Source organism: Ranitomeya variabilis, chromosome 3 (genome assembly GCF_051348905.1).
Source record: "Ranitomeya variabilis isolate aRanVar5 chromosome 3, aRanVar5.hap1, whole genome shotgun sequence".
Classification (NCBI taxonomy): domain Eukaryota; kingdom Metazoa; phylum Chordata; class Amphibia; order Anura; family Dendrobatidae; genus Ranitomeya; species Ranitomeya variabilis.
In genome coordinates, this window is record NC_135234.1 from 313855112 (window position 1) to 313874944 (window position 19833).

General features: G+C 44.5%; 1 long non-coding RNA gene across 1 annotated transcript in view; it reads left to right on the forward strand.

The window, feature by feature from the left end:
- Nucleotides 1-19476, forward strand: part of LOC143815906 (uncharacterized) — a 32402-nt gene extending 12926 nt beyond the window's left edge. Inside the window, exons 2-3 of the long non-coding RNA XR_013223843.1 lie at nt 17975-18024; nt 19403-19476. This is a non-coding gene — a long non-coding RNA (uncharacterized LOC143815906). The remainder of the gene's footprint in view (nt 1-17974; nt 18025-19402) is intronic.
- The last annotated feature ends 357 nt before the right edge of the window (nt 19477-19833 follow it).

The following is a 19833-nucleotide window of genomic DNA, read 5'->3' on the forward strand; positions in this document are numbered from 1 at the left end:
CTCCTGGACGAATACGCACCAAATTATAAGCCCCACGAAGATCCAGTTTAGTTTAGAGAACACCTTAGCATGGCGGACTCTTTCCAGTAATTCGGGAATCAGAGGCAAAGGGTAACGGTTTTGTACGGTTACCTTATTGAGTTCCCGATAGTCAACACAGGGTCTCAGGGTCCCATCCTTCTTCTTTACAAAAAATATAGGTGCCTCTGCTGGTGAAGAAGAAGGACGTATGAAGCCTTTGGCCAGATTTTCATCAATATACTCCTTTAAGGCTTGAAGCTCAGGTGCCGCCAAAGGATATACGTTACCAAAAGGAATAGCTGCCCCAGGAAGCAACTCAATGGGACAGTCATAATGCCTGTGTGGAGGAAGCTGATCTTCATTCTTCTTGTCACAGATGTCAGGGAACTCTTTATATGCTGAAGGTAAAGTAAATACCTGTACCGGTGGTTCCATAGCTGTGGACTCGGGGACAGCTTCAGTTAATGCTGAGTTGCTCCTTGTTGGAAAGATAATCTCCTTGGTCTCCCAGTTGATAGTTGGATTCTGAGAACGCAGCCAAGGGATGCCTAAAATCACAGGAAAATGAGGAGAAGATATTAACAAGAAAGAGAGTTGCTCTTGATGATTAGGCTCCAACAAAATCTCAAGGGATGCGGTCTCCTGATCCACAGGCCCGGATATTAAAGGTGACCCACTGTTTCCATGGTAATTGGAGAGGCTCTTTGCTGAATTTCAATACCATGTTCCTTGGCAAATGCGATATTCATAAAATTGCCACCTGCACCAGAGTCAATCATAGCTGCACTGGAAATCCACTGTCCTGTACACAGGATCTTAATTTGGAGAGAACAGTGAGAGTTCTTTTCATTTAGCTCCTTGACTGGTGAAGTCATAGAAAGTGAATGGAATACAGCGTTTAAAGGCAGGCTACATTCAGAGATGTCAGATTCATCATCATCATAGTTGTCATACTCCCCTACTGCTGCTAGCACCTTGTTAGGCCGCTTGGGACACTTGAGACAGTTACTTAGAAAGTGGTCAGACTGGCCACAGTAGAAACATAGACTTTCTCGAAGGCGATGCTCCCGGCGCTCATTACTCTCGCGCCTCTGAACAGAATCAATTTGCATGGGCACCTCCTCTACCTCTCGAGATGTTTTACCTGCAGGCTCTTTGGAAGGAAGGGAAAAGTTAGAAATACAGTTATATGCAGCAAACTTCTCCTGCCTTCGCTCAGTAAGGCGAATGTCAATGCGCACACAATGCTGTATAAATGTCTCTAGCTCTTGTGGCGATTCAGAGCGAGCTAATTCATCCTTTACAATGCTAGACAGACCCCTTTCAAAAACAGGTAATTGTGCATAACTGTCCCAATTAGTATCTACCGCTATCTCCTGAATTCAGTAGCATACTCAATAACAGAACGTTTAGCCTGGCGTAAAGACAATAAAGCAGATTCAGCGGTTGCACGGCGATTAGGGTCATCAAACATTAATGCCATAGCGGCCAAAAAGTCGTCCAAATTATTTAACCGCAGGTCACGAGACTCAATCATCGGATTTGCCCAGGCGAGCGCTCGTGCGGTCAGCAGCATTATTACACACAATACTTTGGATCTATCATTAGGAAAACGGTCAGCATGCACATCAAAATATAGCATACATTGATTCATAAAGCCACGAAATTTGTCACGATCACCATTAAATCTGAATGGGGGCAACTTAGGTGGGCTAGCTGGTGGCGGTTGCCCAGATGGTAAAGTCGCTTGTGCAGCCATTTGCGTGCATATGTCCTTAAAAGCCCGTCCATACTGGGACTCTATGCCAGCAAGTTTGTTTTCCTGGGCTGCCATGCGGGTGCTTAAGTCCTGCAAAGTTTGTCCAAACACTTGTTGATTGTGTTCAAAGCTTCCAAACTTCTTTTGCAGACCTTCCACATCTTTCTGCAGTGATCTAATTATGGAGAACACCTGCTCTAGTCTGTTCCAGCAGTCTCCTCTTTTGAGGCTAGAGTATCCTGTAATGATTATAAGGGATAACTCAGGAGACTCTTTGCATGGAACAAGACAACTACAGGACTCAGTTTTATAAGTGGTAAAGTCTGTATTATCACACAGTGATTCAAACAGGTGCAGAGAGAAACTCAAGTCCACAACACTTGGTGTAAATATTATACGCAGCTTAACAGTCTATAGGAAACTTCAGAGGAAAATGCAATCACGCAGAAAGCCTATGAAGCACAATTATTCTTGAGGATACTTGACACAAATAAGTCCATGGTAGTCCAAACACAGATAGATATGCTTATAAGGCAGTTCAAATAATATCTTAGCACAACCAGGGAGGCTTGGGTAAAAGTCTCAGGTTTAGAGCAGAGCAGCAACAGCTTACATGTCCAGCAAATGCAGATGGAAACAAACACAAGCAGCCAGATGGAGGATTACTGGAAACCGATGTATGCAGCAGAAACTCAGAGCTGAGTAGCAGGATCTCCACACAGGGGCAGGTGCAAAGCTAGGGAGTCGTCAGGAGCTGGATGCAAGGCAGAATACTCTAGCACAGACTGAAGGCTGGGGTGGAGTTTTATAGCAGGAAGACACAGTGCACATGAGACCAAAGACGCCATCATGGAAAAGGGCAGTAATGCACAAAAGGTAATCAAAATGTTCAGAGTCCTGACACACTAGTACATGCACAGTATGGTACCCCAGACATTTTGATGTTGACACAGTGCCCCCACTACAGTATGATCTCCCCACAATATGATACACCCATTACATACACAGTATGGTGCCCCAAGCATCCTTTTGCTGCCCCAGTGTCCCCAATACAGTATGATGTCCCCACAATATGATACACCCATGACATGCACAGTATGGTGTCCCCACAATGTGATACCTCTATTGCATGCACAATATGGTTCCCCAGACATTCTGATGTTGTCCCAGTGCCCCAAATACAGTATAATGTCCCCACAATATGATACCCCTATTACATACACAGTATGGTGCCATAGGCATCCTGATGTTGCCCCAGTACCCCAATACAGTATGATGTTCCCAAGATATGAGACCCTCGTTACATGCACAGTATGATGTCCCCACAATATGATATCCCCATTACTAGCACAGTATGATGACCCAACCATATAATATCCCCAGTACATGCACAGTATGGTGTCCCAGAAATCCTGATATTGCCACAGTGCCCCCAATACAGTATGATGTTTCCACAATATGATACCACTAGTACATGCACAGTATGGTACCCCAGACACTGTGATGTTGACACAGTGTCCCCAATACAGTATGATATCCCTACAATATGATACCTCAATTGCATGCACAATAAGGTGCCCCAAGCATCCTGATGTTGCCCCAGTGCCCCCAATACAGTATGATGTCCCCACAATATGATATACCCCTTACATGCACAGTATGGTGTACCCACAATATGATACCCCTATTACATGCACAGTATGGTACCCCAGACAGACTGCAGAGACCTGTATGTCGTAAACAGTGCCTTCCCCCTCCCTTCAATCCCATAATGAAACACAGACAGGCTTGGATGGGTTGAACAGGTTGATCACAGTTCATTAATTTGATAAGCAGAGAAGGGCAATTACATGTCATAACGGACTCATCACTGAACGCCCCGTCACTGACCGCCAGGCGAGCAAGCCGATGAACGGTTACAAACCATTCACCCTCTACACTACCGCCACGGAGGATCATGTGTATGACCTACACACGACTCCGTCTCCCACCCAACATCATTAGGGCATGTTCTATTTCATCCTGCAAACCTGACAGAAATACAGTTGTGGCCAAAAGTATTGACACCCCTGCAATTCTGTCAGATAATACTCAGTTTCTTCCTGAAAATGATTGCAATCACAAATTCTTTGGTATTATTATCTTCATTTAATTTGTCTTAAATGAAAAAACACAAAAGAGAATGAAGCAAAAAGCAAAACATTGATCATTTCACACAAAACTCCAAAAATGGGCCAAACAAAAGTATTGGCACCCTCAGCCTAATACTTGGTTGCACAACCTTTAGCCAAAATAACTGCGACCAACCGCTTCCGGTAACCATCAATGAGTTTCTTACAATGCTCTGCTGGAATTTTAGACCATTCTTCTTTGGTAAACTGCTCCATGTCCCTTATATTTGAAGGGTGCCTTCTCCAAACTGCCATTTTTTGATCTCTCCACAGGTGTTCTATGGGATTCAGGTCTGGACTCATTGCTGGCCACCTTAGAAGTCTCCAGTGCTTTCTCTCAAACCATTTTCTAGTGCTTTTTGAAGTGTGTTTCGGGTCATTGTCCTGCTGGAAGACCCATGACCTCTGAGGGAGACCCAGCTTTCTCACACTGGGCCCTACATTATGCTGCAAAATTTGTTGGTAGTCTTCAGACTTCATAATGCCATGCACAGGGTCAAGCAGTCCAGTGCCAGAGGCAGCAAAGCAACCCCAAAACATCAGGAAGCCTCCGCCATGTTTTACTGTAGGGACCGTGTTCTTTTATTTGAATGCCTCTTTTTTTTCTCCTGTAAACTCTGTTGATGCCTTTGCCCAAAAAGCTCTACTTTTTTCTCATCTGACCAGAGAACATTCTTCCAAAACATTTTAGGCTTTTTCAGGGAGGTTTTGGCAAACTCCAGCCTGGCTTTTTTATGTCTTGGGGTAAGAAGTGGGGTCTTCCTGGGTCTCCTACCATACAGTCCCTTTTCATTCAGACGCCGATGGATAGTACGGGTTGACACTGTTGTACCCTCGGACTGCAGGGCAGCTTGAACTTGTTTGGATGTTAGTTGAGGTTCTTTATCCAACATACGCACAATTTTGAGTTGAAATCTCTTGTCAATTTTTCTTTTCCGTCCACATCTAGGGAGGTTAGCCACAGTGCCATGGGCTTTAAACTTCTTGATGACACTGCGCATGGTAGACACAGGAACATTCAGATCTTTGGAGATGGACTTGTAGCCTTGAGATTGCTCATGCTTCCTCACAATTTGGTTTCTCAAGTCCTCAGACAGTTCTTTGGTCTTCTTTCTTTTCTCCATGCTCAATGTGGTACACACAAGGACACAGGACAGAGGTTGAGTCAACTTTAATCCATGTCAACTGGCTGCAAGTGTGATTTAGTTACTGCCAACACCTGTTAGGTGCCACAGGTAAGTTACATGTGCTGTTAACCCCTTCATGACCCAGCCTATTTTGGCCTTAATGACCTTGCCGTTTTTTGCAATTCAACAGATCCTAGCGATTCTGAAATTGTTTTTTCGTGACATATTGGGCTTCATGTTAGTGGTAAATTTAGGTCGATAATTTCTGAGTTTATTTGTGAAAAAAACGGAAATTTGGCGAAAATTTTGAAAATTTCACAATTTTCACATTTTGAATTTTTATTCTGTTAAACCAGAGAGTTATGTGACACAAAATAGGTAATAAATAACGTTTCCCACATGTCTACTTTACATCAGCACAATTTTGGAAACAAATTTTTTTTTTGCTAGGAAGTTATAAGGGTTAAAATTTGACCAGTGATTTCTCATTTTTACAACAAAATTTACAAAACCATTTTTTTTAGGGACCACCTCACATTTGAAGTCATTTTGAGGGTACTATATGGCTGAAAATACCCCAAAGTGACACCATTCTAAAAACTGCACCCCTCAAGGTGCTCAAAACCACATTCAAGAAGTTTATTAACCCTTCAGGTGTTTCACAGCAGCAGAAGCAACATGGAAGTAAAAAATGAACATTTAACTTTTTAGTCACAAAAATGATCTTTTAGCAACAATTTTTTTATTTTCCCAAGGGTAAAAGGAGAAACTGGACAATGGACGTTGTTGTCCAATTTGTCCTGAGTACGCTGATACCTCATATGTGGGGGTAAACCACTGTTTGGGCGCACGGCAGGGCTCGGAAGGGAAGGAGCGCCATTTGACATTTTGAATGAAAAATTGGCTCCAATCTTTAGCGGACACCATGTCGGGTTTGGAGAGCCCCCGTGTGCCTAAACATTGGAGCTTCCCCACAAGAGACCCCATTTTGGAAACTAGACCCCCCAAGGAACTTATCTAGAAGCATGGTGAGCACTTTAAACCCCCAGGTGCTTCACAAATTGATCCGTAAAAATGAAAAAGTACTTTTTTTTCACAAAAAAAATATTTTAGCCTCAATTTTTTCATTTTCACATGGGCAACAGGATAAAATGGATCCTAAAATTTGTTGGGCAATTTCTCCTGAGTACACCGATACCTCACATGTGGGGGTAAACCACTGTTTGGGCACATGGTAAGGCTCGGAAGGGAAGGAGCGCCATTTGACTTTTTGAATGAAAAATTATCTCCATTGTTAGCGGACACCATGTCGCGTTTGGAAAGCCCCTGTGTGCCTAAACATTGGAGCTCCCCCACAAGTGACCCCATTTTGGAAACTAGACCTCCCAAGGAACTAATCTAGATGTGTGGTGAGCACTTTGAACCCCCAAGTGCTTCACACAAGTTTATAACGCAGAGCCATGAAAATAAAAAATAATTTATCTTTTCTCAAAAATGATTTTTTAGCCCACAATTTTTTATTTTCCCAAGGGTAACAGGAGAAATTGGACCCCAATAGTTGTAGCCCAGTTTGTCCTGAGTACATTGATACCCCATATGTGGGGGTAAACCACTGTTTGGGCACAAGTCAGGGCTCGGAAGGGAGGTAGTGACGTTTTGAAATGCAGGCTTTGATGGAGTGTTCTGCGTGCGTCACATTCCATTTGCAGAGCCCCTGATGTGCCTAAACAGTAGAAACCCCCCACAAGTGACCCCATTTTGGAAACTAGACCCCCCAAGAAACTTATCTAGATATGTGGTGAGCACTTTGAACCCCCAAGTGCTTCTCAGAAGTTTACAACGCAGAGCCGTGAAAATAAAAAATCATTTTTCTTTCCTTAAAAATGATGTTTTAGCAAGCAATTTTTTATTTTCACAAGGGTAACAGGAGAAATTGGACCCCAATAGTTGTAGCCCAGTTTGTCCTGAGTACACTGATACCCAATATGTGGGGGTAAACCGCTGTTTGGGCACAAGTCGGGGCTCGGAAGGGAGGTAGTGACGTTTTGAAATGCAGGCTTTGATGGAGTGGTCTGCGTGCGTCACATTCCATTTCCAGAGCCCCTGATGTGCCTAAACAGTAGAAACCCCCACAAGTGACCCCATTTTGGAAACTAGACCCCCCAAGGAACTTATCTAGATGTATAGTGAGCACTTTGAACCCCCAAGTGCTTCACAGAAGTTTATAACGCAGAGCCGTGAAAATAAAAAATCATTTTTCATTCCTCTAAAATTATGTTTTAGCAAGCAATGTTTTATTTTCGCAAGGGTAACAGGAGAAATTGGACCCCGATAATTGTTGCCCAGTTTGTCCTGAGTATGCTGGTACCCCATATGTGGGGGTAAACCACTGTTTGGGCACACGTCGGGGCTCGGAAGGGAGGGAGCACCATTTGACTTTTTGAACGCAAGATTGGCTGGAATCAATGGTGGCGCCACGTTGCGTTTGGAGACCCCTGATGTGCCTAAACAGTGGAAACCCCTCAATTCTAACTCCAACACTAACCCCAACACACCCCTAACCCTAATCCCAACCCTAACCCCAACACACCCCTAACCCTAATCCCAACTCTAGCCATAACCCTAATCACAACCCAACCCCAACACACCCCTAGCCACAACCCTAATCCCAACCATAATCCCAACCACAACTTTAACTTCAACACACCCCTAACCATAACCCTAACCACAAGTCTATTCTTAATCCTATTTCCAACCCTAGCCCTAATTCCAACCCTAACTCTAATTCCAACCTTAACCCTAAGGCTATGTGCCCACGTTGCGGATTCGTGTGAGATTTTTCCGCACCATTTTTGAAAAATCCGCAGGTAAAAAAAAAAAATATTTTCTTTATTTTATTATTGTCCCTACCTATGGGGGTAATAAAGGGGGGGGGTCATTTACTATTTTTTTATTTTGATCACTGTGATAAGTTTACCACAGTGATCAAAATGTAAATGGAACGCATCTGCCGGCCGGCAGATTCGGCGGGCGCACTGAGCATGCGCCCGCCATTTTGGAAGATGGCGGCGCCCAGGGAGAAGACGGACCGACTTCGGGAGGCTCGGTAAGTATGAGGGGGTGGTGGGGGGGTGGATCGGAGCACAGGGGGGTGGATCGGAGGACGGGGGGAGCGGACAGGAGCACGGGGGAGCGGACAGGGGGACGGAGGGGGGTACCGGACAGAACGGAGGACTGGGGAGGAGATCGGGGGCGGTGGGGGGGGCAGAGCATGATTTCCAGCCATGGCAGATGCTATTGCAGCATCGGCCATGGCTGGATTGCAATATTTCACCATTTTCATAGGTGAAATATTGCAAATTGCTCTGATTGGCTGTTGCACTTTCAACAGCCAATCAGAGCGATCGTAGGCACGTGGGGGCAAAGCCACCCCCCCTGGGCTTAAGTACAACTCCCCCTCTCCCTGCAGATCGGGTGAAATAGGAGTTAACCCTTTCACCCGATCTGCAGGGACGCGATCATTCTGTGACACAGCATATGCGTCACAGGTCGGATTGGCACCGACTTTCATGACGCATACGCTGTGTCACAGGTCGGGAAGGGGTTAATTACACAAATTAGAGAAGCATCACATGATTTTTCGAACAGTGCCAATACTTTTGTCCACCCCTTTTTTATGTTTGGTGTGGAATTATATCCAATTTGGCTTTAAGACAATTCTTTTTGTGTTTTTTCATTTAAGACAAATTAAATGAAGATAATAATACCAAAGAATTTGTGTTTGCAATCATTTTCAGGAAGAAACTGAGTATTATCTGACAGAATTGCAGGGGTGTCAATACTTTTGGAAACAACTGTATGTCGAGACCAATGTCCGTGAGCTGAATACCGTTCGGTCTCAGTAGAGCTGAGTTGTCTCCTTCCGGCTCGTGGTGTCAAACAATGATGCTATCTTTTCCTTTTACAAATTTTGCCATCCTCGCGTAGATCCTTCTTGATTTCTCAATGGCTTTTGCCAATACCATATCCAGTAATAAACAGATAAAACGCTCTATGTGTGTTAACATCACTGTACTGAGCTCAGCACCTTTCCGTTTGCCCAGATCATTGCCTCCGGCATGTAACACTAATATCACCGGCCGTTCGGCCCTCTTAGCGATGTTGACTATTTCCGGGAACACATGTTGCTATTGGAGACCTCTGATACCTCTCAAGTTGAACGTTAGTCCCTGGCAGCCAAGATCTTTTCCACCCGGCCATAGTTCGGCTCTTTTGCTCGCCCAGTTGACATAAGAATGGCTTAATACCAAAACTGTGGGCTTACAGACGCCTGTAAGAGACAAGATGTGTTACTTGAGCAAATCAAGTGATATATCTGGCAAAACATGCGGATTTACCCATTTCTGCATTTCGATCTCCGATAGCTTCGGCGGCTGCTTTTAATAGGAAAGAATGTGTCACATATTTCTTTTGGATTAGTGACCCTTTTTTTTTTCTGGCACTGTTTATAAGTTTGCTTGAAATTGATACTTGGCAAGAGGGGACCTGATCTGTATGTGAAAGAATAAATCTGCTTGTATTTATTATTACCACGTAGCGTTTGGCTATTTTTAGCGTGCATATTGGTCCATCGGATGAGTTAAATGGGACCCATGTGCCTCTACTGGCGGGATCGCATTTGGGTTTGCGAACGCAGATGCACTTTGCGTTGCTGCAAATGACTAATTCCTTGTTGATTAACCCGCCTTCCGGCGCTGTTTTTAGACCGCTGTAACAAAGCACTAATACACAGTGCGCTGAAAAAAAAGCGATAGCGAGGGCTGCTGATATGAGCAACTTGCCACTGATAAGGAGATTGTGATAATATCGTGCAATAGTTTCAATGATATAGGGCGAAGGCATTCCTGACTTGTTTGAAGCCTTCTCCAGCCTTTAATGGCTTGTTTGATAAAAGGGAATATTGTAACGTCTGCCCAGCCCATTAATTGAAATAAAAAGTCTATTTCTGATTAATGCTGTTGCGCCGATTTACCCGATCCACCTCTTTCCCTGAGTTGATTCAAATATTCTATGCCCACCTCGTATCTCGCTCAATCACACTTATCGACTGGCGTACCTTGAATTAGAGAGCATCACTCTTCTCACGCCTTACCGTAGACCTGCCAGGTAGCTGGTGTAACCGGAGAGCGGATTAAGGGCATCAGTGATTGGCCACAGTGTCCATCGGGATCGAGGAAACTGGACACCCAATGGCTGCGCCTTGGGGAGAAGGACTGCTAATCGGAAGGTAAAATTTGAGTTAATAAAATTATTGTCTACGTTCGACGTTACTCTGGCTTGACACCAAATGTTGTTATTGAAGCATAGTAGAGCTAGCCGGTGCCAAAGAGCGAATAAAGGTGGGGATGCAGAAGACATATTGTGTAACATGTTTTAGCTTCCTGGATTTTTCGTTAAAATCGTATGTTTATGTTTTTCGACAGTTATTGTACAAACACACGGCACTCTGTGAGAAAATGAGAGTTGGTGCTCAAGTAGGGTATCTGTTATGGACCTGGTGGTTAGGTGCACCTGGAATGACCTGATGGTTAAACTAGATGACAGGACAAGCTCTGGGAAGTGGGAACTCTGCTGACCGCAAACCCTAATCCTATAACACACAAACTAGAAATAGCTGTGGAGCGTACCTAACTCTCCCTAGATGCCTCTTCACAGCCTAAGAGCTAACTACCCCTAAAGATAGGAAATAAAGCCTTACCTTGCCTCAGAAAAATTCCCCCAAAGGTAAAGGCAGCCCCCCACATATATTGACTGTGAGTTAAGAGGAAAGTCACAAACACAGGGATGAAACAGTTTTCAGCAAAGGAGCCCAGACTTACTAAATAGACTGAGGTAGGAAAGGGATCTATGCGGTCAGCACAAAAAACTACAAAAAGCCACGCAGAGTGTGCAAAAAGACCCCCGCACCGACTCACGGTGCGGAGGTGCCACTCTGCACCCCAGAGCTTCCAGCTAGCAAGGAAATATCATATAAGCAAGCTGGACTAGAACTTAGCAGTACTAAGAAATATATTCAGTACAAAATGAACAACAAATGAACTAACAGGGACTTAGCTTCTGCTGTAGTAGACAGGTCATCAGAAAGATCCAAGAGAGATCTGAACCAGTACTGATACATTGACAACTGGCATAGAGTAACGATCTGAGTGGAGTTAAATAGAGAAGCCAGCCTAGCCGCAAACGAGGGCAGCTGAGGAAGCAACGTCAGAACCAGCAGTTCCACTCACAGCCACCAGAGGGAGTCTACGGACAGAACTCGCCGAAGTACCATTCATGACCACAGGAGGGAGTTCGAGAACGGAATTCACAACAGTACCCCCCCCTTGGGGAGGGGTCACCGAACCCTCACCAGAGCCCCCAGACCGATCAGGATGAGCCAAATGAAAGGCACGAACCAAATCGGCAGCATGGACATCGGAGGCAACAACCCAGGAATTATCCTCCTGACCATAGCCCTTCCATTTGACCAGGTACTGAAGTTTCCGTCTCGAAATACGAGAATCTAAAATCTTCTCCACCACATACTCCAACTCCCCCTCGACCAACACCGGAGCAGGAGGGTCAACGGAGGGAACCATAGGCACCACATATCTCTGCAACAACGACCTATGGAACACATTATGGATGGCAAAAGAAGCTGGAAGGGCCAAACGAAACGACACAGGATTAAGAATTTCAGAAATCTTATAAGGACCAATGAACCGAGGCTTAAACTTAGGAGAAGAAACCTTCATAGGGACATGACGAGACGACAACCAAACCAAATCCCCCACACGAAGTCGGGGACCCACACAGCGACGGCGGTTGGCGAAACGTTTGTCCCAGGAGAAGGCTCATGTCAAATTGTCCACTACATGAGTCCAAATTTGCTGCAACCTGTCCACCACAGAATCTACACCAGGACAGTCCGAAGGCTCAACCTGCCCTGAAGAAAAACGAAGATGAAAACCAGAATTACAAAAAAAAGGCGAAACCAAAGTAGCCGAACTGGCCCGATTATTAAGGGCGAACTCAGCCAATGGCAAGAAGGTCACCCAATCATCCTGATCAGCAGAAACAAAGCATCTCAGATAGGTCTCCAAAGTCTGATTAGTTCGTTCGGTTTGGCCATTTGTCTGAGGATGGAAAGCCGAAGAAAAAGACAAATCAATGCCCATCTTAGCACAAAAGGACCGCCAAAACCTTGAAACAAACTGGGAACCTCTGTCCGACATGATGTTCTCCGGAATGCCATGCAAACGAACCACATGCTGGAAAAATAATGGAACCAAATCAGAGGAGGAAGGTAATTTAGGCAAGGGTACCAAATGGACCATCTTAGAGAAGCGATCACAAACCACCCAGATGACCGACATCCTTTGAGAGACAGGGAGATCTGAAATAAAATCCATGGAAACATGCGTCCAAGGCCTTTTCGGGACTGGCAAGGGCAAAAGCAACCCACTGGCACGAGAACAGCAGGGCTTGGCCCGAGCACAAGTCCCACAGGACTGCACAAAAGAACGCACATCCCGTGACAAGGAAGGCCACCAAAAGGACCTAGCCACCAAATCTCTGGTACCAAAAATCCCAGGATGACCAGCCAACACCGAACAATGAACCTCAGAGATAACTCTACTAGTCCATCTATCAGGGACAAACAGTTTTTCCACTGGACAACGGTCAGGTCTATCAGCCTGAAACTCCTGCAGCGCCCGCCGCAAATCAGGTGAGATGGCAGACAGAATTACCCCCTCTTTGAGAATACCAGCCGGCTCAGGAACTCCCGGAGAATCAGGCACAAAACTCCTTGAAAGGGCATCAACCTTCACATTCTTAGAACCCGGAAGGTAAGAAACCACAAAATTGAAACGGGAGAAAAACAGCGACCATTGAGCCTGTCTAGGATTCAACCGCTTGGCAGACTCGAGATAAGTCAGATTCTTGTGATCCGTTAAGACCACCACGCGATGCTTGGCTCCCTCAAGCCAATGTTGCCACTCCTCAAACGCCCACTTCATAGCCAACAACTCCCGATTGCCAACATCATAATTACGCTCAGCAGGCGAAAACTTTCTAGAAAAGAAAGCACATGGCTTCATCACAGAGCCATCAGAACTTTTTTGAGACAAAACAGCCCCTGCTCCAATCTCAGAAGCATCAACCTCGACCTGAAAAGGGAGTGAAAAATCTGGCTGACACAACACAGGAACCGAAGAGAAATGACGTTTCAACTCCCGAAAAGCCTCAACGGCCGCAGAGGACCAATTCACCACATCAGCACCTTTCTTGGTCAAATCAGTCAACGGTTTAACAACACTAGAAAAATTAGCGATGAAGCGACGGTAAAAATTAGCAAAGCCCAGGAATTTCTGAAGGCTCTTCACAGATGTAGGCTGAGTCCAATCATAAATGGCCTGAACTTTAGCAGGATCCATCTCGATAGTAGAAGGGGAAAAAATGAAGCCCAAAAAGGAAACCTTCTGAACTCCGAAGAGACATTTAGACCCCTTCACAAACAAAGAATTAGCACGAAGGACCTGGAACACCATTCTGACCTGCTTCACATGAGACTCCCAATCATCCGAAAAGACCAAAATATCATCCAAATATACAATCATGAATCTATCCAAATACTTTCGGAAGATGTCATGCATAAAGGACTGAAACACAGATGGAGCATTAGAAAGCCCGAATGGCATCACCAGGTACTCAAAATGGCCCTCGGGCGTATTAAATGCTGTTTTCCATTCATCGCCCTGTTTAATACGCACAAGATTATACGCCCTTCGAAGATCTATCTTGGTGAACCAACTAGCCCCCTTAATCCGAGCAAACAAATCAGTAGAGGCAAAGGGTACTGAAATTTGACCGTGATTTTATTGAGAAGGCGGTAATCTATACAAGGTCTCAGAGAACCATCCTTCTTGGCCACAAAAAAGAACCCTGCTCCCAACGGTGACGACGACGGGCGAATGTGCCCTTTCTCCAAGGACTCTTTTATATAACTCCGCATAGCGGCGTGTTCTGGCACAGATAAATAAAAAAGTCGTCCCTTAGGAAATTTACTACCAGGAATCAAATTAATAGCACAATCACAATCCCTATGAGGAGGTAGGGCACTGGATCTGGGCTCATCAAATACATCTCGGTAATCTGACATAAACTCAGGGACTTCAGAAGGAGTAGAAGGAGAAATAGACAACAACGGAATGTCACCATGTACCCCTTGACAACCCCAACTGGACACAGACATTGATTTCCAATCCAATACTGGATTATGGACCTGTAGCCATGGCAAACCCAACACGACCACATCATGCAAATTATGCAACACCAAAAAGCGACTATCCTCCTGGTGTGCAGGAGCCATGCACATGGTTAACTGAGTCCAGTACTGAGGCTTATTCTTGGCCAAAGGCGTAGCATCAATTCCCCTTAATGGAATAGGATACTGCAAGGGCTCCAAGAAAAAACCACAGCGCCTGGCAAACTCCAAGTCCATTAAATTCAGGGCAGCGCCTGAGTCCACAAATGCCATAACAGAGTAGGACAACAAAGAGCAAATCAGAGTAACGGACAAAAGAAATTTAGGCTGTACAGTACCAATGGTGACAGACCTAGCGAACCGCTTAGTGCGCTTAGGACAATCAGAGATAGCATGAGTGGAGTCACCACAGTAAAAACACAGCCCATTCTGACGTCTGTGTTCCTGCCGTTCAGCTCTGGTCAAAATAGAGAAAACACCGTGTGCACTGCTATAATTGGTGCAGAGACTAGGTACCCAAATCCTTCTCACGGGATCCACAATCCTATCAAGAATAAGGAAAGGAACCGACTTTCTCCATATACCCAGTAAGGACATCAAAACAAGGGACTGGGAAAAAGAAAAGAAGAAACTCATCTCCTATGACTTACACTGTGCCACCCTTGGTGAGTACCATAGACAAGGAAAGATTCCTCGTGGCTTACGTAGCCACTTACGACCTACACTCTTCTCAGAGAATGATCAATATTGCGCCACTTTTCAGAAAATTCTGAATAAATGTTCCTTGGACATTATTTTACCAACAATCGAGTACCTACAAGAAGCAATCAAAGAGACGGAGGTGAAGATCACCAACATCGAAACCCAACTTACAGCAACCTTGAATGACACCGAGTTTACCACACTCAAAAATAAAGTTGACTCTATATTGTCCTCACATCAAAAAAATCTTGAGGAAAGAAAACGCGCAAAGTTCCAAAGGGACACAGAGGACTATTTAAACAATCGTGTGTATAGATGGGAGGACCCAACTCCCAGACGACAACGGACGAGATTCCGCCGACCGGCGGGAGGCAATCACCCCTCAGGGGGCTCCTCGGCTGTGGGGGACTCGTCACCGGGCTCAGGCAGCGATACTGGCGGCCTTCACACTACAAGATCTTCGGCTTTTTTAGGAGCAAACGCACGCCAGTACGGAGGGCAAAGAAAAAAGGACGCAGATCATCAGATGACGCTCCGGTCGAAGGTAGGAGTCCAAACAATGTAGTTAATATTTCTGACTATTCTCTTTCCCCTATTGAACTTAAGGTGTTAAATATGGGTTTGTCTTTTTGCCCCACACCCAGGTGAGACTCTTTCCAACTTGAAAAAGATCTCCATCGTTTCTATAGAAACATTAGACTTAAAGTCCACTTTGATGCCACCTCCCAACTCAATACGAACACATTAGGTACAGTACCGAATCGTGGCGTAGATCCCAAAGTCACTATTGGGACTCTGGGACTACGTACTCCAAGTAATTTTATGCCACCAAAATCCAATCACGCGTCTGTTTGATGTCCCTATCGAGGAGGTTGATAAAGGTCTCAACCTCCTCGATAGGGACATCAAACAGACTATCCACGACCATCGCCTTGGCTTCCTCCCTGTCCGCCACAACCTCAATTCTATTGAGAGACAAGCCTTAGAATCCCTTAGAGACAACAGAAATATTGTCATAAAACCGGCAGACAAAGGGGGCGCCATTGTGATTATGAACAGGAGTTACTACATATCAGAAATTAGGAGACAACTTTCTGATACCAACACATACAGGAAGGTACAAAATGATCCCACGTTCTCAATCCGACATAAAATCACGGCGGTTCTGGATAGACACATTGATCTTAAAACCATTGATAACAAAACCAGGACGTATTTGATAAACCACCACCCTGTCACACCTGTGATATACATACTCCCGAAAATACACAAAAACCTTCAAAACCCACCGGGCCGCCCAATTGTTGCTTCTACGGATTCCATTCTTAACCCTCTCTCAATTTTTTTGGAAAAAATGCTTACACCATATACTCGAGACACCAAATCCTTCCTCTTAGACACAGGTGATTTTTTACAAAAACTGCACGCAATCAATCAGGTTCCACCTGACAGTATTCTATGTACCCTAGACGTAAATAGTCTGTATACATCTATCACCCATGACAAGGGTATTGATGCGGTACGACTTACTTTGGAGGAAGCCAATACTGATAGTTGGTCACAACAACTGTGCCTGGAACTGTTGAACCTGGTCTTGAGGGAGAACTATTTCCTCTTTGAGGACGATTTCTATGTACAGAGTTGCGGGACCGCTATGGGGTCCAATGTTGCCCCAGCTTACGCTAATCTGTACATGGATCGTTTTGAAAGAGACCATATCTACTGTAATACCACCTTTCAGGACCAGGCACTTGCCTGGTACAGGTATATTGATGACATTTTCTGCATTTGGCGAGGAGACCAAAGAAGCCTTCTCGAATTCTACAACCACATAAATACCATCAGACCAGAACTGTCATTCACAATTACCTATCAGGTTGATATGGTCACATTTCTGGACACCAAGGTCATCAAGGACCATATGGGCACATTGAGTACTGACATCTATACCAAACCCACAGACTGTAATAGCTTACTTCTATATAGCAGCTGTCATCCCAGGGCTACCAAAAACAGTCTCCCAAGATCTCAATTTAAAAGGGTCTCTAGGATAGTTTCAGATCCCACCACAAGGGTAATAAGATTAAACGAAATGTCAAGGAAGTTCAGGGCCCGAGACTATCCAGTACAGCTACTTGAGACGGAATCCAGGAGGGCACTTAATGAAAATATAACCTGTCCCACTGTGACCAATAAAACTCCTAGGATACCGTTTGTCCACTATCATCACCCCTCCATGCTCAGGGTCCATAACCTCATCCGGAGGCACTGGTCCCTTCTACATAGGGCATACCCTAACATTAACATCTTCAGGAATCCTCCACTGATGTGTACGAGACGTCCTAGAAACATTAAAGACAGTGTGGTCCGGGCTGACCTAGGACCGGGGAAAGCAATAGGCACCAGAACTTTGAGCGGCCAGAAAAGGACAGGTACATTCCCCTGCCTCAGTTGTATGTGTTGCTCCAATATAATTAAGGGAAACTAAGTAGTCCACCCAAGAACAGGAAAATCATATCGGATAAGGGATTACTACACCTGTGAGTCAAACTTTGTGATCTACATTATTAAGTGTCCCTGTGGCCTGCTGTATGTGGGCGAGACGACCCAGGCCATCAGGGACCGAATTTCTGCTCATAAATCCACAATCAGGTGCGAAAAAACATGGTTGCCCCTACCAGCACACTTCAAAGAGGCCAGACATAATGTAGCTCAACTCAGATTTCAGGTGATAGAAAGGGTCCCTAGACCGAGAAGAGGTGGAAACCACATCCAAATGTTGAAACAGCGGGAAACATATTGGATCTATACCCTTGACACACTACACCCCAAAGGTCTTAACCGCGATATAGATTGGTTAGTATAATATCTTGTCTTTTCTCCATAGATGAACTAATTCTTCTTAATCTACGTATTCTTGCGACAAACTATGACTGGGTAAGATTGATCTTCAGAACAATTCTTCCCCCCTCTTTTTTCTTTTGCTTTTTCTTTTTCTTTTCATTTCCTCTTTCCCCTCCGTTGTTTCTATGGTTTGGACTCCTTTAATATTTTACTTTTATGGTTTGGACTCCTACAATATTATGTTACTTTTATGATTTATTACATTTATTTTGTATGATTACATTTATTTTGTATTTCATCCATGTTTATATTACTTTTATGATTTGTTTTCAATTATTCCGTAGTTCATCCATGTTGACCATTGCAATTTTCTCAACCATTGCTGTATGTTTGTTTGTGCTTTATTTATGAAATGCATACGACCTGTATTGATTTGGTACTCTATCCATTCATTTATGTTCATTATTTGGCACAAATGGCTTAATTTATCAAGCAATAAATGGAGCCACTCCATACATATATTTATCCTCATAGAATGATATTCAATGTGAGTCCCCCAACTTCAGGGCCACTTCCCCAACAAGCTCTATTTTATTTCCTCCTTCCTTTTCTCCTCTCTGCGGCTTACCGACATTACCGTGGTCACCAGCAGTACATTAGCAGGCACGCCTACCACACACTGCGCATGCGCCAACGCTCCTCATCCCTAGAGCTCTGTTAAGCCAGAAACCCTGTGACACTACGCAGGCGCCGGCGTCTCCCGGCATTGCTCATAATACTAAACATTAGGATGACCGGACAGCGCATGCGCCAGCGGGCCTCTCACTTCCGGTTACCGGACCCATGGGCGCCATAAATAAGCGCTCAGCCTGTGCTCTTCCAGGCTTCCTACCGCTAAGGCACTTTTGTGCCAGCACTCCACCGCCTACATACGACTCCGGATCCGGCCATTATGTAAGTACACTTCTGTGTCACTAACAGACAATGCCTATAGCGTCATGATGCTTACCACCATATGCTTGATTTTATCCCAGTGGCACCCATACGATCTTGGCTCATGCAGCTGTACCATTACGTCTAATCTAAGGGGGCGCATTCACCGTCTTGGCCGGTACAGCTCCAACCCAGGGGTAACTATGTCTTCTAACTCCCACATTATGCACCACTACTGTGTATATATATATATATATATATATATATATATATATATATATATATATATATATATATATATATATATATATATATATATATATGTACAGGTGTATACCCCTTACTATAGCCAACACCCCCACTGTGTACTCGGCACCAACTGTACTTTTACCATGGTTACTTGAATCACAGTACTGCAGTACACCTCATCCCCTTAATATTACATGGCATTCCACGAGTACTGGTTATTGTCCACATTATTCTAAAAACGTGACATTACGGTTAGTTTACTGTAACTAATATCCATCACCCTTACCAGGTTATACGTAACAGATTTTGGCCCAGGCCTATCCAGGACGCTCAAGCATAACTTAGTAACACACTTCTACTACGGTATGTCCCCACATTACTCTTCAATGTTCTGTAGCTCCTGTCTTTTCACCCAGATCTTGATAGACCTCAACACTTCAATGGGTCATCTTGTAATAACATCTGTCTCTCCTATGTCTCCTACGGATGTCATATACTTGGTCAAAGGTCCCTTCAAAGGCTATATCCCTTAGTCACCAGCCTCTCTGACATGACTTCCATCCCTTACGATGCCTAATATGCCATATATCTTATGGTTTCTTTTTTGTAAATATTGTAAATATTGTATTTGTACTTATATTGTAAGTCTTATGTATATTTGTTTTCATCTTTTTTAGCGACACAGTGATCAAGGCCACAGAGTGGCCGAAATGTCTGCAT